The following is an 8,563-nucleotide window of genomic DNA, read 5'->3' on the forward strand; positions in this document are numbered from 1 at the left end:
TTCCCTTCAGGCCACAACTGCCAGAAAGATATTGGCCCCTTCCTTGTACAAAACAGGAAACTGAGGCTTAGGGATGGGAAGGGGCTTGCTTGGGGTCACAGAGGCCTCAGTTTAGAGAGTCAAAGTGGTGTAGTGGATAGGGCACTGGCCTTGGTGTCAGACCTGGTTCAAATCCACCCTCAGATAGTTACTAGCTTCACGACCCTTGGGCTAGTCACTTAAATGGTCTGTGCCTCAATTTCCACCCCCCACCCCAGCCCATCAGCTCCACTTCAGTCTTATCTGGGAAGATTAGAATGTAAGCCCTTTGAGGGCAAGCTTGTCTCTGTATCACCAGCACCTCCCTAATACAGTGCATGGTATGCAGTAAGTGCTTAATCAATGCTTGTTAAATGAAGGGGTGAGTGAATGAAGGAATGAAGGAAAGCTCTAGCCTGATTCTGTCCCTGTCTTGCTGGGTGACCTCAGGGAAATCTCTCGCCCTCTCTGGGCCTCATCCACTGAGGTGGTTGGAGTTGGTGGTTTCCGGGGTCCCTTCCAGGACTGTGATTCTGTGCTCTAGCATCGTACACCTCGAGGCCTTTCGGATCTTAGATGAGCCCTTGTCTGATCTACTTATGTGCCTGGGAAGTCCTTAAGGACATCGACGAGGGTCCTCGTAGCTGCCTCCCCTTTTCCCCCAGCAGGGTTCTGGAGGGGGTGTAGACGCCAGAGGGATGTTGTTGGCTGGAAGTGACCTTTCTCTTTCTCCCTCTCTTCCCTTCCCCAACTAAAGGTTCTCGACTGGACTGGGTTGGTGGACTGAATGAGCTAGCCCCCCTGCTGCCGCTGCTGCTGCCCAAGAGGTAAGGACTCTTGAGTCTGACTGAGCTATGTCCAGTGTCCGGCGGTGGGGGAGAGGAGAATGTGGCTCACCAGGGGCTCCTGTCTGACTGAACTGGAAAAACACAGGGCAGGGGGGCCTCAGTGGACCACAAGTCCCACATGAGCCAGCCATGGGAAGGAGCTAGCCAAAGTATCTAGAATGAGGCAGGTCATGCTTCCGCTGTCCTCTAGCCCTGGCTAGGCCACACGTGGAGGACCAGCTTAGCGTAGCTTAGAGAAGATTTTCACAAACTGGAGCACCCCCAGAGATGAGCACCCAGGATGGCGAGGGCTGTCTTAAAGGCCCTGGGGGTGTTCAGCCTGGAATGGGAAGGCTTGGGGTGGGGCACCACAGCTGTCCTTAGTAACCGAAAGGCTCTGTTTGCAGGGGGTTAGCCTCAGACAGATCATTTGGGCAAATAGAAGGAGATTTTCCCTGATATTCTCAGTTGGCCAAAACCAAAGCAGGCCTCTCCTTGAGGCAGTGATTTTCTGCCACTGAGATCACTGAAGGAGCCTAGGACTTCTATTGAGAAGGGACTTTAGAGATCATCTAGTCCAATGCCCTCATTTGACAGAGGGGGAAACTGAGGCCACATTGAATGGGTGAGGACCGCTTGCTGGGAGTGTGAGAGGGGAGGTTCCTTTCACGGATGAGTTGGGTGTGACAGCTGTTGAGGCCCCTCCCAACTCCCTCAAATTCTGCGACTCTCTGAAAGTGTCCAAGTTCAGACAGCTAATAGCAGAATTAGAATTCAAACCCAGGTCCTCAGACCTGTGCTGTTTTTACTGCCCTACACTGCCACTAACACGAGACTGTAATACTGGGATTTGCTCTGATATCTGGGGAGAACCAGTTGGGAAACATGGTGGGTTCACCATGTAGGTCTTCTGGAGTCAGGAAATCTAGGCCTCAGCTCCAGAAAAAGCCTGCCTTTTTCCTCCTGGGTGTATTCTCTGGCCCTTTGGTTCCTCCTGGGTAATATGGCGAGAATTTAGGGTTCTCTCACAAGATTCTTGTGAGGCCCAAATAACAGTTATTGTCGAGTCATTTCAGTCATGTCCGACTCTCCGTGACCTCATCGGGGGTTTTCTGGGCAGAGATACTGGGGTGGTTTGCCATTTCCTTCTCCAGCTTACTTTACTGATGAGGAAACTGAGGCAAACAGGGTGAAGTGACTTACCCAGGGTCACACAGCTAGTAAGTGTCAGAGGCCAGATTTGAACTAAGAAGAATGAGTCTTCCTGACTCCAGGTCTTGTGCTCTACGTACTATGGCACCACCTAGCAGCCCTGCAGTAAGGCCTCTGTGAACTGTAGAGCACACCGTAAGCTTTGGTGGCCTTTGTATGTGGTCAGACTAGTATGGAGGGCTGTGTAAATGTCAGAGAACTTTGTGGACTGCAGTTATAAAATCAAAAAAGCTTTGTAAACCATACAGTGCTCTGTAAAACTGTGGAGGGCTTTGTGGAGAGGTCTGATCAAGTGGAGAATGTTCCGTAAACCATTAAGGAAGGGCTTTGTATACCATAAAGTGCTTTGTGAACCGTAGGGGATTCTGTAAATTACAAGGTGCTTTGCAAACGGTAGTAGAGGGCTTTCTAATCTGTAAAATGCTTTGGAAACCACTGAGGACTTTGTGAACCATGTTGTAACTTTCATGAAGAAACTGAGTGTAAAGACAGGATTAAAATCGTGCTTATGCTTTGAGACTAGGACAGGGTTCAAGTCGGGGTAGGGGGAGGTAGTAGGTCGAAGGTCACCCTTCAGGGTCAGTGTACGTGGTGTGGATGTCAACTAATCAGTGTCATTGATTTGGCAACAAACAGACCAGAATTTATTCACCAAAAGAAGTATTGTCCATAATATGGTCATCTCTTTTGGGAGGCTACAAGTTGACCCCAGGGTCAGTTTGGAGCCCAGGAAAGAACCCTGGGTTCTAGTCCCAGTTCTGGCCTTGACTTGCATTGTGTTTGTGCAATTTCTGTCTTTCTTTCTTTCTCTTTCTTTCTTTCTTTCTTTCTTTCTTTCTTTCTTTCTTTCTTTCTTTCTTTCTCTCTCTCTCTTCTCTCTTCTCTCTCTCTCTCTCTCTCTCTCTCTCGGCCTTGGTTATTTAAAAGGAGAGGGCTGGACCACACGGTCTCTCTTCTCCATTACCGTTCTGATATGCATGTTCTATGTTCTCAGGCCCTTCAAGCTCTGACATCCAACATTCTAAGGGTTCTGACATTCTCCTTCCTAAAGTCCCCCCAGTTCTGCCCTTCTATGTGGTAAAGGTTCTCCTAGGCCTGACATTCCCTGTTCTAAGACCCCTCCCAGCTCTGACATTCCCTGTTCCAATGCCCCTTGCAGCTCTGACATTCCCTGTTCTAAGGGCCCTCCCAGCTCTGACAATCCCTGTTCTAAGGGCCCTCCCAGCTCTGACATTCCCTGTTCTAAGGGCCCTTCCAGCTCTGACATCTCCTGTTCTAAGGGACCTCTCAGCTCTTACATTCTCTGTATAAGGTCTCTCTCCAGCTCTAACATTCCCTGTTCTGAGGTCCCTCCCTCCTCTGACATTCTGTGTTCTAAAGGCCCTCACAGCCCCAGACATTCTGTTTTATGTTCTAGAATCCCTACCCACTTTTGGTCTATGGGACTCGGCACCTGGGGCCCATCTCTTTACGTCTCCTCAGTGGGTCCACATCTTAGCCTTGTGAGGGTAAGTCTTGTTTGTGGAGAAGGCCGCTATTCACTCAGGGCTAAGCCAGGAAGAGAAGGAGCTCCAGAACCGGGCAAAGCTTGTTAGGCATGAGACCAGAGTTCCTTACATGGGTCGAGGTCAAGGTTCCTCCCAGCTTGATTCCCAAATCATGGAACATCGGAGCGGGGATTGAGCACAGAGCTGGTGGGGGCCTTCCCTGATGTGAGGAACTCGCCATGGTGCCGGGCTTTGAGGTCTGGGATTGGGAGTGCAGATTCTGCTGAAGATGTGAAAGGGAGACAGCACAAGCAGAACGCAGAGACGTGCCCCTTTCTCCGTCCTCACCTGTCACGTTTATTGAGATGCTCTGAGGGTGGTGGTTCTGTAACACAGATGTGGAGTGTGGCCCACAGCTGTAACACTCAGGGCTGGCAGTGGGCTTGATTCAGGTTAGGGAAGGAATTGGGGAAATGAGAGCTTTGGTTTATAGCCATGGAGGGGGGTGATACGGATGTGCAATTTGACTTCCTCCTATGGCAAGGGAGTTGTGTGTCATATTCAGGCTATGGCTCTGTTGGAGGGGGATGTTGGGGAGTGGAGTGGGAAGGGAAGCCTTCCAGATGTGGGAAGGGAGCTTCAGATGTTGGCCAAAGGCAGACAGGTGCCCGAGGCAATAGGTTGCATCTGTGTTGGCAAGGATGCAGATGAGAGGTGGGTGGGCAGAGGGGGGTGTGGGGGGGGATCTTCTTGAAGGCCATTAGAATAGCTGAGGATGCAGTGGGCTTCCAGTCAGGGCCTTTCTAGGGATCCAGCCTCTTCTTCCAGCACTGGGAAAACTAGCTGGAGGGATGCAGATGTGGAGGGCCAGATTTCAGCAGTGAGTGGAACAGACAACCATGTTGCTTCCTTCCTGCCAAACATACCAGGGGCCCCTGGGGGACACAATATTCTCAGGAGACCCATCTGTGGAAGGGGAGGCCCAGGGTACAGGCTCAAGGGTTCTTGGGCTCTTCCCCTGACTCTGTTTGGCAGTTCCAGCCGCCCATCTCTGGAGCTCGTGGCCTGGACCCCAACTGAATGTGACTCTCTCCCACTGACCCAATTCACCTCATGTTTCTGTCTTCCTGTCTGTCTTCCTTCTCTCTTTCACAGTGCAGTGGGGAAGTGCTGGACTTGGAGTTAAGGGGCCTGGGTTTGAATCCTGGTCCTGCTATCTAGATCACTGTCTGGCCTTGGGCAAGCCTCAGTTTCCTCATCAGCAAAACCTGGATATCAGACTAAATGCTCTGAGGTCCTATGTAGCTCTCAGTCTTTCCTCCCCTCCCCTGACATCAGCTTTTCTTCAACCTGAATGGTTTTTTTCTCTCTTGGGCTCTCAGTCCTTATCCCAGGCTCTGTGTGTGTGTGTGTGTGTGTGTGTGTGTGTGTGTGTGTGTGTGTGTGTCCCCATCTCTTGATAAAATGAAGTAGAGAATGCAGAGCCTAGCAGAGCACCAAGAAGAGGAAAGACAGAGAGAAAGAGGGGAAGACAGAACAGAGAAAGAGAAGAAAACTCCTCTGTGCCCCTAGTCTGGAACTCTGTGTGTGTGTGTGTGTGTGTCCCCTACTAGGAGAGTCTGGGGATTGTTGAGGAGGAGAGGACAAGAGCTCACAACATTATGACCAGAGGCCCCTGGGGCTCCTGGCAGGGTTGATGAGAGAGAGGTATGGTGGGAGAGATGGGAGAGGTAGAGGCAGAGTCAGAGAGAACAGATCAGTGAGGGAGAGGGAAAAGAGAGACAGAGAAAAGATGGAAGACAAAGGGGGGGGCAAAGGCAGAGACAGACATGGGAAAGAGAAAAAAGGTCAGAGCAACAGAGATATAAGGAAAGGGTGAGAGAGAGACAGACAGACAGACAGATGGACAGAGAGGCAGAGAAAGAGAGAGAGACAGAGAGGAGAGACAGAAGAGACAGAGAGGAGAGAGAAGAGAGAGATAGAGACAGAGAGAGAGAGAGATGTAGGCAGAAGAGTCAGATAGGAGAGAGACAGAAACAGAGATAGACAGAGATAGATAGAAAGACTCAGAGAAGCAGACAGAGAGATGAGGTTCAAAGTCAGAGAGGAGAGGTAGAGACAGTCAGGGAGAGCAGATTATCAAGAGACAAGATCAGAGAGATGAGACAGAGTCAATCAGGGAGATAGCAGACAGTGACAGCTAGAGAGAGTTACAGAAAGAGAAAGAAAGGACAGAATCAGAGAAAGTTAGAGATGAAGAGTCAAAGATAAATAAAGAGATAGAAAAACAGAAAGGTAGAAACAAAATCAGAGACAGAGACAGTGAGAGATAAAGACAGATTCAGGAAGAGAGAGAGACAAAGTCAGAGAGACAGTGTCAGAAAGACAGAGACAAGTAGAAAGATGGAGACAGGGTCAGAGAGACAGAGAGACAGTGACAGAGACAAGCAGATTCAGTGTCAGAAAGAGACAGAAAGACACGCAGAAAGGTAGGAACATCCAGAGAGATGCTTAGAGACAGTGAGAGAGACAAGTAGAAGGGGAATCAGAGGCAGAAAATCAGAGAGAGAAAGACAGATGAGCCAGCAAGAAGGAAAGGCTGAGTGATCTATGGAGGGGGGCTTGAACCAGAGGAGGAGGAGAGAGGGTGGGGGGGCAGGCAGAGCAGCCCTGGCTAAGGCCCTAACTCTGAAGTCCGGTGTCTAGGCAAGTCCTAGGCAGGGTCCTCAATTTCCAGGGGTGAGTGTGTGGGGTGTTGTGTGTGTGTGGGGGAGAGAGAGAGAGAGAGAGAGAGAGAGAGAGAGAGAGAGAGAGAGAGAGAGAGAGAGAGAGAGAAGGGGGGAGACAGAGAGAGAGAGAGACAGACAGACAAAGGCAGAGAGAAAAAGAGAGAGACAGACAGATAGAGAGATAGAAAGAGAGACAGACAGACACAGACAGATAGACAGAGAAAGACAAAGACAGAGAGAGAGAGAGAATGAGAAAGAGATAGAGAGAGGGGGACAGAGAGAGAGAGTATATTTCTCTTGAGTGAGTCATGAATCGAACACAAGCATCTCTTGTCTGCCCATATCCTCAGTCATGTGGGTCCCCACAGCCCCTGGGTGGCCCCCTCTCTCTGTTTCTGACTGGTCCCTCCACTTTGCATTGCCCTCTCCATCCCCAACCCCAGGCCACCTTCTTGCACTGGCTGAGAAGGCCTGGATCCCCAGGTCTCCAGGGAGGGGCTCAGACCTCTTAGGCCTTTGCCTCAGAAGCTGAGGGGAAAGGTGCAGCACCCCCACACTTCAGGCTCTCCCCACCTCCTCCTGTCTCAGTTGGCTTCTGTCCCTCCAGCAGCCCTCCTCTTGGAGGTCTTGGCCTCTTTGGGCACGAGCTCTTTCTGTCTCTCTGTCTCTGTCTCTGGTCCTGGCCAGGCTCTACTCCCTCTCTCCCTTGATTCCTTCCTTCCTCTGAACATGTCTCCCTCCATCTCTCCCCTGTCCCCTCCCCTCCTCCCTTTGCTGTCCCTCTCTTCCTTTCTTTCTCTGCCTCCTGGGTCTCTCTCCTCTCTTCCCCTCTCCTTCTTTCTTTTCCTGTCCTGTCTCTCCAGTCCTCCAGCTTGGCGGGCCTATTTTCCCCCCTCCCCCCTCCCTTCTCCCCTCTTTCCATCTCTTTTTCTATCCCTCTTTTCCTCTCTTGGTCTTGTTCCATTGTCCCTCCCTCTCTTCTCTGCATCCCTTCATGTTTCTCTGTCTCTGTTTCTTTCTGTCTCTGCCTGCCTCTGTATCTCCCTGTATCTCTCTCTTTCTTTAACCCCCTACCCGTTCCCCTTGTCTCTCTGTGTCTCTCCCTGTGTCTCACACCCACCTCGGAAATAATTGCTTTTGTCTGGGCTGGACTGGACTCGTGCTGCTGTGGTGGGGGGGAGAGGAGGAGGAGCGGGGGGCTCTGGGGGGGTTGGGAGGGACGGATGGAGGTCGCTTGGTGAATTTGCTCAGGCATTTGTCCGGGCGGAGGGGGTGTGCGTGTGTATGAGTGTGCTGAGGTTGTCTGTGAGTGTGTGAGCATGTGTGTGTGTGTCTATACACACGTGTGTTTGCATGTGTGAATGTGTATGGGGATGTGCAAGGGGATGACACGAGTCCACCCAGAGCAGGGACCAGGACAGTCTCTTGGAGCCCCTTCTGGATTTCAGGGTGTGTGTGTGTGTGTGTGTGCGCGCGCGTACCTTCACATCTATTCTACTCCCATGGTCACTCAGATACACACACTGGCCACTGACACACACACAACAGTGCATGTAGAAACACACATGATCACCATGACCCAGACATGAACCCACATGTCGTAACCACCCAGAACCACAGAAAGACATACATGGCGCCTGAGATACACACTAAACTGCCTCCCCACTCACATACACATACAGTCATTGAGAGACATACATAGAAATACACACATGGTTTTTGAAACACACACCCCACGTGAAAACATGCATGGTTACTGAAGACATGGAAGGACAGACACCTGGTCACACCTGTCACTGCAGCTTGTGAGCACACACACATACAACCAGGTACCCAGAGACACTACAGTCACCGACCCACACCTGCTCACGCCTACGCACACCCTCATCCATGCTGCAGACAGACCCAGGGGCCGCAGCCCTCCCTCCTTCCCTTCCCCTACCAAGGACATAGCCATCAGGGCCAACAAACAGACACACACAACAGACACACACACACACACAACACACACACCCAAAGTCACAACCTAGGGAGAACCACACAGTAGGGCAAAGAGATACAGAGATGACAGACAGACAGACACACACACAGAACAGAGGGGGGAAGGGCGGGGCAGGGCTCAGTCCTTCAGCCTGACCCTAGGCTATCGATCCCAGTCTCCCCCCAAAGAATGTCCTCCATTACATGTTTCTCTCTCTTTCTCTCTCTGAGACCTCTTCCCCACCCATCCCCAGGTTTATTTTTTCAGAGTTCTCTTGTTTCCCCCCCACACCTCGTGTTATCTCTGTCT

General features: G+C 51.1%; 1 protein-coding gene across 1 annotated transcript in view; it reads left to right on the top strand.

Moving 5' to 3' along the window:
• The first annotated feature begins 792 nt into the window (after positions 1–792).
• The window catches only part of POU2F2 (POU class 2 homeobox 2), a 54,181-nt gene continuing 46,410 nt past the window's right edge, over positions 793–8,563 (top strand). Inside the window, exon 1 of the mRNA XM_021003768.2 lies at positions 793–845. The gene's annotated coding sequence lies outside the window, so the exon portion shown is untranslated. The remainder of the gene's footprint in view (positions 846–8,563) is intronic.

The sequence above is a fragment of the Phascolarctos cinereus genome, unplaced genomic scaffold (genome assembly GCF_003287225.1).
Source record: "Phascolarctos cinereus isolate Bilbo 61053 unplaced genomic scaffold, phaCin_HiC Scaffold_726;HRSCAF=1367, whole genome shotgun sequence".
Classification (NCBI taxonomy): domain Eukaryota; kingdom Metazoa; phylum Chordata; class Mammalia; order Diprotodontia; family Phascolarctidae; genus Phascolarctos; species Phascolarctos cinereus.